This window comes from Eriocheir sinensis, chromosome 9 (genome assembly GCF_024679095.1).
Source record: "Eriocheir sinensis breed Jianghai 21 chromosome 9, ASM2467909v1, whole genome shotgun sequence".
Classification (NCBI taxonomy): Eukaryota; Metazoa; Arthropoda; class Malacostraca; order Decapoda; family Varunidae; genus Eriocheir; species Eriocheir sinensis.
The window spans coordinates 11,734,535-11,746,676 of record NC_066517.1 but is presented as its reverse complement, the minus strand read 5'-3'; the positions used below and the strand labels follow the sequence as shown (position 1 = coordinate 11,746,676).

The following is a 12,142-nucleotide window of genomic DNA, read 5'->3' as shown; positions in this document are numbered from 1 at the left end:
CTTAATCCCATCTGCCCTAATAATACCTTTCCTTCGTTTCCCCTCTCACCTCCCTCTCACTTGCTCTTTACTCTTATTACTCTAACCTGTCCTTACCTTACCTTTCCTTCATTTCCCCTCACTCTTCCCTCTCACTTGCCCTTTATTCTTACTCCAAGCTGCCCTTACCTTACCTTTCCTTTACTTACCCCACGCCTCCCTCTCACTTGCCCTTTACTTTTACTCCAGCCTATCTTTACCTTACCTTTCCTTCCTTTCCCCTCTCACCTCCCTCTGTTTGCTCTTCACTCTTACTTCAACCTATCTTTACCTTTTCCTTCATCTTCCCTCTCACCTCCCACTCACTCCTACTCCAACCTGCCCTTACCTTACCTTTCCTTCACTTCCCCCACTCCTCCTTCTCATCTGCCCTTACCTCTTACTCCCATCCCTTCCATTACCTCTCAGCCTCATCCTTATTATCCTCTATCTCTCCCAGGTCATTCATCCCGACAAATCCGAAAACTGGACGCTTCAGATCAAGTTCGCCCAGCTGAGGGACGCCGGCGTGTACGAGTGTCAAGTGAACACAGAACCCAAGACTTCCGTGTCCTACCAGCTCAGAGTCACAGGTAAGGTGTGGCCAGGTGTGTTAGGGAGGGGGGGAATGTTTGTGGGGGTGGAAAGAGGTTGTTTGCGGGGTGAGATGGGGGTGATGGGGGTGATTTTTTTTGTTTGTGGTGATAGTTATGATTGTTGTTGTTGTTTTTGTAATAGTAGCAGTAGTAGTAGTAGTAGTAGTAGTAGTAGTAGTAGTAGTAGTAGATTAAATAAAGATGGTTGTCGGCCACAGTCAAGTAGTAGTAGTAGTAGTTGTAGTAGTTGTTGTTGTTGTTGTAGTGAAGAAAGAACGAAAGAAAAAAAGAAAAGAAAAAAAGAAAAGAGAATGGGAATAGTAGTAGTAGTAGTAGTAGTAGTAGTAGTAGTAGTAGTAGTAGTAGTAGTTGTAGTAGTTGTTGTTGTTGTTGTAGTGAAGAAAGAACGAAAGAAAAAAATAATAATAATAATAATAATAATAATAATAATAATAATAATAATAATAATAATAATAATAATAATAATAATAATAATAATAATAATAATAATAATAATAACAACAACAACAACACACCTCACTGAAATCACGAGAAATGAGCCCATAATTTTTGTCTTTATAGTCCTTGCTAAGCCTTTTGTGCCGCCAACATTACTAACTTATCTTCTTTTTAATAGTGTGTGTGTGTGTGTGTGTGTGTGTGTGTGTGAGTGTGTAAAGTATAGTAAAGTAATGTTAAGTAAAAATAAAGTAAGGAAAAGTAAAGTAGAGTAAAAGTAAAGTAAAGCAAAGTAAAGTAAAGGAAGGAAAAGTAGAAGTAAAGTATGAGTGAAAGCAAGAGAAAGTAGGAGTAAGAGGATATTTTGGGGGGAGTGGAATAGATGAAGTAAATAGATAAAGAAATAAATAAGACAAGGTTAGTGTGTGTGTGTGTGTGTGTGTGTGTGTGTGTGTGTGTGTGTGTGTGTGTGAGTGTGTGTGTGTGTGTGTGTGCGTGCGACTCGTAATCGCCAGCAGGTACTCTCCCGACATGAGCAAGTGTACTTTATCGTCGATCTATGAGTACTGCCAGGACCTCACACACCACACATCCCATCCCCCTTGTTCAAGGGGGGACAGTAACCACTCCTAGTCAACGGAAAGAATCCGGCCTGAGCGGGCTCGAATCGCCGCCCTGTCAGACCGTGAAGCCTGGCAGCGCAGCGCTCTACCAGTTGTGCCAGTGGGTTTTTTTTTATTTTTTTATTACATCAAAGGACACGGCTCACGGGCAACAAAAAGAGTACAAAAAAAAGCCCGCTCCTCGCCGCTCCCATAATAGATAACAGTAAAGAGTAGTCAAAAGAGAGGTTAATTTCGGGTGGAGAGGTGTCTTGATACACTCTTCTTGAAAGAGGTCAAGTAATAGACATGAGGAAATACAGGTAAAGGAAGGCTGTTCCAAAGTTTACCAGTGAATGAGATGAAAGAATGGAGATGCTGGTTAACTCTTGCACAAGAGGTTTGGACAGTATAAGGATGAGCATGAGTAGAAAGTCGTTTGCAGCGGGGCCGCGGGAAGGGGGGAAGGCATGCAGTTAGCAAGTTCAGAAGAGCAGTTAGCATGAAAATATAGATAGAAGATAGAAAGAGATGCAAAATGGCGGCGGAATTTAAGAGGTAGAAAACCATCAGTAAGAGAAGGAGAGCTGATGAGACGAAAAGCCTTAGACTCCTCTCTGTCCAGAAGAGCTGTGTGAGTGGAGCCTCCCCACACGTGAGATGCATACTCCATACGAGGGCGGACAAGACCCCTATAAATGGAAAGCATCTGTGCGGGGGAGAAGAACTGGCGGAGACGGTACAGAACGCCCAACCTCGAGGAAGCTCATTTAGTAAGAGAGGAGATGTGAAGTTTCCAGTTGATATTTTGAGCTAAGGATAGACAAAGGATATTTAGTGTTGAAGAAGGTGACAGCTGAGTGTTATCGAAGAATAGGGGATAGGTGTTTGGAAGACTATATGTCGAGCTGGTAGGTGGAGAAATTGAGTTTTTGAGGCACTGAAGGACACAAGGTTCCTTTTACCCCAATCGGAAATGATAGCAAGGTCTGAGGTTAAGCGTTCTGCAGCCTCCAATCTGTCGTTTCCTGTCGAGAAGGTCTTCTGTTGAAAGAAGTTGAATAATGCAGAGTGGAGTCGTCAGCGTATGAATGGATAGGACAGTTTGTTATGGAAAGAAGATCATTGATGAATAACAGGAAGAGAGTGGGTGATAGAACAGAGCCCTGTGGAACACCACTGTTGATAGGTTTAGGGAAAGAACAGTGACCGTCTACCACAGCGGAGATAGAACGGCCGGAAAGGAAGCTGGAGATAAAGGAACAGAGAGAAAGATAGAGACCGTAAGAGGGCAGTTGAGAGAGCAAAGACCTGTGCCAGACTTCATCGAAAGCTCTCGATATATCTAGCGCAACTTCGAAAGTTTCACCGAAACGGCTAAGAGAGGATGACCAAGAGTCAGTTAAGAGAGCAAGAAGATCGCCAGTAGAACGACCCTTGCGGAACCCATACTGGCGATCAGATAGAAGGTCAGAAGTGGAAAGGTGTGTGTGTGTGTGTGTGTGTGTAATTCACTTCTTGGTCTGCTGCGGGTCTCTCTCGAGACAGCCAGCCTTTCCCCTACGGAAGAGCACAGAGCTCATAGTCCCGATCTTTGGGTAGGACTGAGACCACTCATACACAACACACCGCGACAACGAGGTCACAACTCCTCGCCTGACGTCGCGTACCTACTCACTGCTAGGTGAACAGAGGCTACACGTGAAAGAAGATAAACCCAACTTATCTTCACCCGGCCAGGGAATCGAACCCCGGTCCTTCTGGTTGCAGGCAGACGCTCTATCCACTGAGCTACCGGGCTGTGTGTGTGTGTGTGTGTGTGTGTGTGTGTGTGTGTGTACCAGGATGTAAATATTATATCTTTCAGGGTAAAAACGTCGAGGCTCATCATCGAGGTAGAAATGTTAGTGTTATGAGTTCGCTGCACGGAATTAAAAAAAAGAATAAATTAAAAAAGAGAGGAACACACACACACACACACACACACATACACACCTGCGCGCGCTCAAAAAGGTTTCAACAACAAATACATTACCGAAGGAATTTACGAATTAATCACGTTATTACGGTTGTCACATTATTATTATTATTATCATTATTATCATTGCTACTACTACTACTACTACTACTACTACTACTACTACTACTACTGCCAGGTCTAAATTAATCGCGGTATAAAAGTCCTCTTCTTCTTCTCTCGTATAACACTGAGCAGGCTACGCAAGAGAGAAAATGTATTACTTCTAAGGCTCCCTACTCTAATCCGGCGTAATCCCCCTTAATAATCCGTTAAGAAAGGGATTAAACCGGGTTGAGAAGAGATTAAAGAGCGTACATGAGAGAAAAAACAGAGTAGTTTATCTTATTCCCAAACATTAGAGAGAAAAAGCGTCATTATAAACACACAGAGAACTTTTTATAGACCCAGAAATTTAAAAGGTGGACATTAATAAAGATCGAGATATGTTTATATAGAAAAACAAAACGTAAATAATCAAAATATCACTCAGAGGTAGAAGAAGGAATAGAAAGAGGATTCGTGGGGGTGTTTTTTTATGAGTTGAGTGAAATAGCAAAAGAATAATGAAATAAGAGCGATGTGTTAGTGAATTAAATAGTGAAATAGCAAATGGTGAAATAGTAAAAAATAATGCATAAGGGAGACGTGTTACTGAATTTAATAGTGAAATAGCAAAAAGTAAACTAGCAGATAAAGAAGTAGTAATTAAAGAAATAGGAAATAGTGAAGAGGTGGAAAGATAGATAGAAAAACAGATAGACAGAGAGACAAACAGAGGGAGAGGGACAGCAAGAGGAAGAAGCAAGATAGACAGACAGAGAGAAAAAGAGAGGAAGAGGGAGAGTAATAGGGAGAAGGAAGAAAAGGAGAAGGAGAGGGAAAGTGAGAGGAACAAACGAAAAATAATTATATATGAGAGTTGTGTTGCTAAACTGAAGAGAGAAATAGAAAACACTGAACTAGCCAAAAAGATTAAAAAAAACATAAAAGGGAAATGTGTTACTTAATTAAATAAAGTAATTGTAGGAAAAAGAAAAGAGCAAAATTCCACCACCGAAAAAAGAAATAAAAGGCTGCCGGAAGAGAGAGAGAGAGAGAGAGAGAGAGAGAGAGAGAGAGAGAGAGAGAGAGAGAGAGAGAGAGAGAGAGAGAGAGAGAGAGAGAGAGAGAGAGTTGTAGACGAGGAAGAGTTAAAATATACTGCGTCAAGGTGGGAAGAAAATTAAATAACGGAGGGAATTATGAAACAAGAAAACAGAATAAATTACAAAAAAGATAACTAGACATGAAAATAATTAGTGAAAGATAATTATACAGAAAGAGAGAGAAAAAGAGTAAAAACTATCGATGTCAAGGTGGGAATAATTAAAAAGAGGAGGGAATTAAAGAGTAAGAAAACAGAATAAATTACAAAAAAGATAACTAGACATGAAAATAATTAGTGAAAGATAATTATACAGAAAGAGAGAAAGAGTAAAAAATATCGATGTCAAGGAGGGAATAATTAAATAGAGGAGGGAATTAAAGAGCAAGAAAACAGAATAAATTACAAAAAAGATAACTAGACATGAAAATAATTAGTGAAAGATAATTATACAGAAAGAGAGAGAAAAAGAGTAAAAACTATCGATGTCAAGGTGGGAGTAATTAAATAGAGAAGGGAATTAAAGAGCAAGAAAATATAGGAACACGAAATAAAAAAAAAAATAAAAAAAATAAAAAAATAGGCGTGAGAATAAGTAGTGACAGATAATTATGCAGAAAGAGAAATATATGAGACCAAAATATCGATTCAATGGTGGAAATAATTTAATAACCGAGGGGATTATATAGCAAGAAGTCATAGAAGCACGAATTACCGTCCGGAAAATAAAAATAAAAAAGATAACTAGAGTCACTGAGAAAGTATAAGACCAAAATATTAACAGTAAGAGTAATTAAGCGGAATTTGGGTAATAATAGTAGTGGATTAGGTGAAGAAAATAGATTAAGAAAAAAAAACAGACAAAGGAACTACTGCTTAACTTAGGTGACGTAAACACTAATAAAATAAAATAAAAATGACAGTAATAATAAGAGAGCGAGTTTTGGGGTAACATTAGTAGTAAAACAGAGGACGTAAATAAATGAGGGAAAAAAGAGAAGGGTAGTAATGCTAGGCTAACTAAAATAACCGAAAAAATAATAAAATAAAGTAAAAATACCAGTAAAAATAAGAGCGACTATCGGGGTAACATGATAAAGAAAATAAAGAAAAAAGCAAGGATATAATGCTTGACTAACTAAGGTGACCATGAAACTAATCAAATAAATTAAACCAGTAAAAAGAGACCACGAAGGGGTGATTAATCATTTTTCTAAGTTAAGTAGTCTATAAATTATTCCTTTTCTACATTCAAAGGCAAACAGGGTGGTATTACTAATTCATTGGCCAACAACAAATTTATCGTCTAAGTTTGTTTTTTTAACTGATTTAGGACAATTTTGATGTGCTGAATCCAAAAACCACATTGGTTTTGCTCAGTCAGGTCAACTTTTTTATCTATTGCCACATGATGTTTTTTTTATCTTTTTTATACGTACGAGTATTTTCTATTTATATGAGGCAACAATCTTTCTTATTTCTTTGAATAAACGAATTCTGAAGAGTTTACATGCGCCAATTTTTTACTAACTGGTATTTTTTGTATTTTGTTGGGACAACAGTCCGGGTTCACCAAGTACCCGTGCTTTCTGTGCATGTGGGATAGCAGGGACAAAGCTCAGGATTACACGAAGAAGGACTGGCCTGTACGGGAGGAATTGGAGCCTTGCAGAGCAAAGAACGTCATAAACAACCCTCTGGTGGACAGAGACAGGATACTCTTCCCGCCACAGCACATCAAGCTCGGCTTGATCAAACAGTTCACCAAAGCTCTGGACAAGGATGGTGGCTGCTTCACTTACTTGTGCCACGCTTTTCCAGGATTGACCATGGAGAAGTTGAAAGCTGGCATCATTGACGTCCTCAATTCCGTCAGCTCATCAGAGATCCAGAGTTTGAAAACTCAATGAACGAAGTGGAACTGGAAGCGTGGAAGGCTTTTGTTCTTGTCGTGAAGAACTTTATTGGCAACAAGAAGGCCAGGAACTATGCAGAACTTGTCACCAATATGCAGACTGATTTCAGAAACCTCGGATGCAACATGAGCATCAAAATGCATTACTTATTCTCACATATGGATCGGTTTCCTGAGAATCTGGGATCAATGAGCGACGAGTAGGGGGAGAGATTTCATCAGGACATGAAAGAGATGGCGGCCAGATATCAGGGACGCTGGGATGCAGTTATGATGGCTGAATACTGTTAGACTCTGAAGACAGACACCCCTACCGCTGTACATTCTAGGAGTTCGAAGAAACGGAAGTTCATGCCCTGAATTTTGAACAATGATGAGATAATATCAAAACTTACCTTTATCAGTGTCTACTATTCAATCTACACTTATCAATTTTTATAACATTTAATTAATGAATTGTTTTAGAAAACGATTTTCCTTAAAAACCTGTTTCGGACGAAAAATATTAACAAAAATCAACCGAAAATGCCACAAAAAAGTAATCGATTTAGTTATAAGATCAGATTTTTTAAAAATCAACTTAGCACAAAAACCTGACCTGATCGAGAGAAACAGGTGTCATTCTCGGATTCAGCGGTGTAAATTTGTCCTAAATCAGTTGAAAAAAATTAGACAACTTACCAAAAAAAAAAACTGTAACCCTGTGATAATTGTAATGCTTAATGAGGTAAACACAAAAAACTAATTATCATCTGGGAGAGAGAGAGAAGGGAGAAAAAGGTGGGTAGTAATAACATTTAAACCCGGGTAATTACAGGGAAAGAAAACGTGTAATGGGGTGGCATTAAGGGATCAAAACGGGTAATTGTACAAAAAAGTCATTGATCAAAAATATACGTCTGTAAAAGTAGAGACAAGGGCGTGTGTAAGCGTGGCATCAATGGATCAACAGGAGGAGCCCAAAGCAATAATAGCCGCCATTACTGATGAGAGGCAGTATTAGGAAGGGTGGCTGAGGGGGATATAGAGGAGGAATACCTTTAGAAATATAGAAAATGGAAAATAGGAAAAAAATATGGAAATAGGTAAAAAAAATAATATCAACGGAGGTACAACTAGGAAGCCAAATCAATGAAAGCCACAATTACTGAAGACAGGCAGTATGAGGAAGGGTGGCTCAGGGGGATATAGAGGAGGACGTTTAAAAATATAGAAAATGGAAAATAGGAAAGAAAATATGGAAATAGGTAAAGAAGGAATAATATCAACTGAGGTACTACTAGGAAGCCAAAGCGATGAAAGCCGCCATTACTGATGAGAGGCAGCATTAGGAAGGGTGACTGATGGGATATAAAGGAGGATTACCTTTAAAAATATAGAAAATGGAAAATAGGAAAAAATATGGAAGAAGAAAGAAGAAATAATATCAACGGAGGTACTACTAGGAACCCAAAGCAATAAAAGACGCAATTACTGAAGACAGGCAGTATTAGGAAGGGTGGTTCAGGGGGATATAGAGGACGAATACCTTTAAAAATATAGAAAAACGGAAATAGATAAAAAAAAATACTGGCGGAAGAAAGACAACGGAGGTAACAAGAGGAACCCGAAGCAATGAGGGGCGCCATTACTGAAGACAGACAGTATAAGGAAGGGTGATTCAGGGGGATATAGAGGACGAATACCTTTAAAAATCTAGAAAAACGGAAGTAGGTAAAAAAAATACTGGCGGAAGAAAGACAACGGAGGTAACAAGAGGAACCCGAAGCAATGAGGGGCGCCATTACTGATGAGAGGCAGTGATAGGAAGAATAGCCGAGGCGAGGATAGAGGAGGATTACTATAAAAAAATCTACATCATACGTAAAAAGAAAATTGATGGGAGAATATTGACGGAGACTATATTAAAATATTATTATCATTACTAGTATTGGCAAAAAAAATTCATTCATATATTCGAAGTTGATAAAACGTAAAAGTAATTATAGCGCTTAATTAAAAATCTTGAATAAGTAAAAACGGGAGACCAACTTAAGGAAAAATGAAAAGAAAAACCTTAAAATCAGGAATACGGAGGAAGAAAAACCTGATCAAACAAATAAGGCCACGAAAAGTAGGAATAAATTTCATATGTAAGAGTGACTTTATCGAGCTAGAGTGACTTTATCGAGCTTAAGTAAAAACGTAGAAAGAAAAACCTTTAGCTTAGATATACGAAAAAAAGAAAAGGTAAATAAAACAAAATAAGGCCAGTAAAAGCATGAATAGCTGGCATAGGCGTGGCATTAACGAACCAAAGTAAAATGGAGCAAGAAAAATATCAACTCAAGTATACGGAAAAAAAATGAAAAACCAAATTAAGGCCAGTAAAAGTAAGGAAATATAAAGTAAATAAGTGTGGCATTAATGAGCCCAAGAACGGAGCAAGAAAAATATCAACTCAAGTATACGGAAAAAAAAGGAAAGGAAAAAAACACAATTAAGGCCAATAAAAGTAAGCAAATATAAAATAAATAAGTGTGGCATTAATGAGCCCAAGTAAAAACGGAGAAAAGATAATCCTCTCCAACTCGAGTCTACGGTGAAAATGAAAGCAGCGTAAAGCAACGAAATCCGTGGTAAGTGTGCCATTAATGGACTAAATGAACATAGAGATAGAAAGAATACACTATCAACTCAGGACAACAGTGAAAATAAAATCAGAATAAACCAACAAAATAAGGCTAGTAAAAGTAAGACAAAGGTACGTAAGTGTGGCATCAATGAACTAAATGAACATAGAGATAGAAAGAATACCCTTTTTTATTATTGTTTCCTTTTTTGTGCCTTTGAGCTGTCTCCTTTGTTGTAAAAAAAACCCTCAGGACTACCGTGAAAATAAAACCAGAATAAACCAACAAAGTAAGGCTAGTAAAAGTAAGACAAAGGTACGTAAGTGTGCCATTAATGAACTAAATAAATATAGAGATAGAAAGAATACCCTTTTTTTATTATCTTTTCCTTTTTTTGTGCCCTTGAGCTGTCTCCTTCGTTGTAAAAAAAAAAATCAGGACTACAGTGAAAATAAAACCAGAATAAACCAACAAAATAAGGCCGGTAAAAGTAAGACAAAGGTACGTAAGTGTGGCATCAATGAACTAAATAAATATAGAGATAGAAAGAATACCCTTTTTTATTATTGTTTCCTTTTTTTGTGCCCTTGAGCTGTCTCCTTTGTTGTAAAAAAAAAACTCAGGACTACAGTGAAAATAAAATCAGAATAAACCAACAAAATAAGGCCGGTAAAAGTAAGACAAAGGTACGTAAGTGTGGCATCAATGAACTCAAGTAAAATCCGAGAGAGAAAAAACTTGGGTCTACGGGGATAATAAAAGCCGCCTAAAGCAACAAAATGCGTGGTAAGTGCAGCATTAACGGGCTAACTGAGGCGTTTCCTTCCCTACAGAGGCGCGGCCGCTGCTGGAGGGCCCCGAGTACGTGAAGGCCGGAAGTTCCATTAACCTGACGTGCTTCATCAGCCAGCTGCACCTCCAAGGTAAGCACGACCCACCCTCACCCCCACACACACCCTTGGCTTGCTTGTTATTGCTGCCTGGCCTGATGTTTTTATTTATTATTTTTTTTTTTTTGGAGGGGGGTTTGCTTTTATGATTTTATGAGGAAGAGGTTCTGCTTTTGTTTTTGTTTTTTAGATTTATTAGTTACTTTAATAAATTCACATCTCAAAACCTACAGGTCTCTTTTTGTTGCTACGTGAGCTTGTCTTTTTTTTATCTTAATGAGGCCACGCACACCTTTAGCATATGCCCCCAACTTTACCTTTACATATACATCTCAAATCTTTTTTTTTTTTTTTTGCCTTGAGGTTGGTGTTTGCTTTTACGATGTTATGAAGAGGGTCTATTTTTCGATGGCCTTGTTATTATTATTCACGTTCATCGAGATCTCAAAGGAAGTCAATTATTGTTACTACCTGGATTTTTATTTGTTTTTGTTTTTTGTTTGTTTTTGTTTTGCCTTAAGGTTAATGTTCGCTTTTATGATCTTATAAGGAAGTGGTTCGTTTTTTATTACCTCATATTTTGTTACTTTAATGCATCCATATTTCTAAGGAACCCGTAACATACGCCTTCATGCTTCTAATTCTTGCTACCTGGCCTTTGTGTATTGCCATAAGGTTGGAGTTTGCTTTTATGATTTTATAAGGAAGGTTCAATCTACTACCTCTCTATTTATTTTCTAGTAATAAAGTCACACCATCAAGGAAGCAATCACGCCCGCCTACCTGTTTTTTATTGCTGATACCTGGAATTTTCTTTTTCGAGGGGGCACTTAAGGTTGGTGCTTGCCTTTACGCCTTTATGAGGAAGAGGGTTACATCTTTTTTTTTAGTTATATATTCGTAGCCGTAAAGCAACACTCCCGGGCACTCAACACGCCCGCCTGCCTCTTAGTGTGAGTGTTACCTTCAATTAGGCCGCGTCAGGTAGGTTGGGAGTTGATAGATTTATGGTGGATTTATATATTCTTTAGGATTAGTTTATTTATTATTCATTATTTATTTAGTTTATTGTCATTTATCTTTGACTCATTTATCAATTTATTCATGACTGAGCTTAAAGGCATCTGAACGGCTTTACCTGGTTGTCATTAGTGTTATTTTTACATATAGTTTCATCGTGAGTTTTGGTTTTAAGAGTGATTTTTGTGTGTTATTTTATCTTAATTAATGTTATTTTGCTATTTCTGTTATTTTGTTATTACTACCTATAGTATCATGTTGAATTATGATTTTCTGAGTAAATATATTTTGCTATATTTGTTATTTTGTTATTATTTTGCTATTTTGTAAGTTGTTTTTTTGTTATTTTTACTTATACTTTCATCGTGAGTGACGTTATGAAGCAGACACTTTTTCGTGATTTATTATCTTTATCATTGTTTTGTTATTCTGTTATTTTAGTTTTTTTATTATTTTTACCATCATTTTTTTCACATTTTATTTTTATCATTGTTGTTATTCTGTTATTTTGGTTATTTATGCTATTTCATCTATAGTTCCATCGCAAATTTTGGTCTTATAAGTATTTTTTGTAATTTTTGTTCTCTATTATTTATTATTTTTAGCATTAGTTCCATCACGAGATTTTTTTTCACATTTGCATATTTCCTGAAAGCCACACACACACAACACAGCAAAAAGCACCATCGACGGTTACCCGGCTATTATTATTATTACTGTTGCTACCTCCATTATTCCGCGTGTGTGTGTGTGTGTGTGTGTGTGTGTGTGTCATTTAAGGCGGTTACGGTTTATAGTTTTATGGGATTGAACTTTTTTTCCACGTTTTCATTCATTTTACCTTTTATTTTCTCCATCTATGGCGG

General features: G+C 37.5%; 1 pseudogene; it reads left to right on the top strand.

Moving 5' to 3' along the window:
- The window catches only part of LOC126996280 (lachesin-like), a 35,643-nt pseudogene that overhangs the window by 4,479 nt on the left and 19,022 nt on the right, over positions 1-12,142 (top strand).